This window comes from Antechinus flavipes, chromosome X, assembly GCF_016432865.1.
Source record: "Antechinus flavipes isolate AdamAnt ecotype Samford, QLD, Australia chromosome X, AdamAnt_v2, whole genome shotgun sequence".
NCBI lineage: Eukaryota > Metazoa > Chordata > Mammalia > Dasyuromorphia > Dasyuridae > Antechinus > Antechinus flavipes.
Genome location: NC_067404.1, coordinates 85,438,427 through 85,440,445, shown reverse-complemented (window position 1 = coordinate 85,440,445; position 2,019 = coordinate 85,438,427).

The following is a 2,019-nucleotide window of genomic DNA, read 5'->3' as shown; positions in this document are numbered from 1 at the left end:
TTTCCTTCTTCCCTCCTCTTTTCTTCATTCCTTCCTCTCTTCTTCTTCCCTCCTCCTTTCTTTCTTCCCTCCTCCTTTCTTCCTTCCCTCCTCTCTTCCTTCTTCTCTCCTCTTTTCTTCCTTCCCTCCTCTCTTCCTTCTCTCCTCTTTTCTTCTTCCTCTCTTCCTTCTTCCCTCCTCTTTTCTTCATTCCTTCCTTTCTTCCTTCTTCCTCCTCTTTTCTTCTGTCCATCCTCTCTTCCTTCTTCCTCTCCTCCTTTCTTCCTTCCCTCCTCTCTTCCTTCTCTCTCTCTTTTCTTCCTTCCTCTCTTCCTTCTTCCCTCCTCTTTTCTCCCCTCCTCTCTTCCTTCTTCCCTCCTCTTTTCTTCCTCCTCTCTTCCTTCTTCCCTCCTCTTTTCTTCCTTCCCTCCCCTCTTCCTTTTTCCCTCCTCTTTTCTTCCCTTCCCTTCTCTTCCTTCTTCTTCTCTTCTCTTTTCTTCTGTCCTCTCTTCCTTCTTCTCTCCTCTTTTCTTCCCTTCCCTTCTCTTCCTTCTTCTCTCCTCTTTTCTTCCCTTCCCTCCTCTCTTCCTTCTTCCCTCCTCTTTTCTTCCTTCCCTACTCTCTTCCTTCTCTCCTCTTTTCTTCCCTTCCCTTCTCTCTTCCTTCTTCCCTCCTTTTTTCTTCCCTCCTCTCTCCTTCTTCGTTCCTCTCTTCTTCCTTCCTCTCTTCCTTTTTCTGTCCTCTTTTCTTCCCTCCTCTCTTCCTTCTTCTCTCCTCTTTTCTTCCTTCCTGTCTTCCTTCTTCTTTCCTGTTTTCTTCCCTCCTCTCTTCCTTCTTCCCTCCTCCTTTCTTCCTTCTCTCTCTTCCTTCTTCTTTCCTCTTTTCTTCCCTCCTCTCTTCCTTCTTCTCTCCTCTTTTGTTCCGTCCTCTTTTCTTCCTTCTCTCCTCTTTTCTTCCCTTCCCTTCTCTCTTCCTTCTTCTCTTCTCTTTTCTTCCCTCCTCTCTTCCTTCTTCTCTCCTCTTTTCTTCCCTTCTCTTCCTTCTTCCCTCCTCTTTTCTTCCTTCCTCTCTTCCTTCTTCCCTCCTCTTTTCTTCCTTCCTCTCTTCCTTCTTCTTCCTCTTTTCTTCCCTCCTCTCTTCCTTCTTCTCTCCTCTTTTCTTCCCTCCTCTCTTCCTTCTTATATATATATATATATATCAGTCTGTCTATCTGGCTCTCTATCCATCTGTCTACTATCTTTCCATTTATCTCTGCGTTTGTGTATCTGTCTATCCACTTAGCTATCTTTCTATTTACCTGTCTATCTATCTATCTGGCTGTCAATCATCTATCTTTCTATTTATCTCTCTGTCTGGATGGATACACCTTTCTATCTATCTATCTTTCTATGTATCTATCTGTCTGTCTATTCATCTATCATTCTATCTATCTATTTATCTGTCTGTTCATCTATTAGCTTTCTATTTCTCTGTCTATCTATTTCTATTTATCTATTTGTCTTTCTCTGTCTATCCCTCTATCTTTCTACTTATCTATTTATCCATCTATCTTTCTATTTATCTAATTATCTATCTGTCTGTCTATCTATATAGCTATATTTCTCTATATCTGTTGTCTCTCTAAACTTCTCTATTTCTGTCAGTTTGTGTGTCTGTCCATCCATCTATCTATCTACCTTTCTAATTATCTGCCTATCTTATCTGGCTGGCAGGCTGACTGATTGGCTGGATGTTTATCCATATTTCTATTTGTCTGTCTGTCTATCATTTATCTGTCTGCCTGTGCATATATCAATCTTTCTATTCATCTCTCTATTTGTCTATCTGGCTTTCTATTACTCTATCTCTCTGTCTTTTTACTTATCTGTCTCTCTGTCTGGTTGGTTGTGTGTTTGCCCATTTATCTATCTTCCTCTTCATCTTTCTGCCTGTTTATCCTTGTCTATCCAGCTATCTGTCTTTCTATTTAGCTATCTGCCTATACACATATCTGCCTATCTATCCATTTATCTGTCTATCAATTGATCTATGTTTCCATTT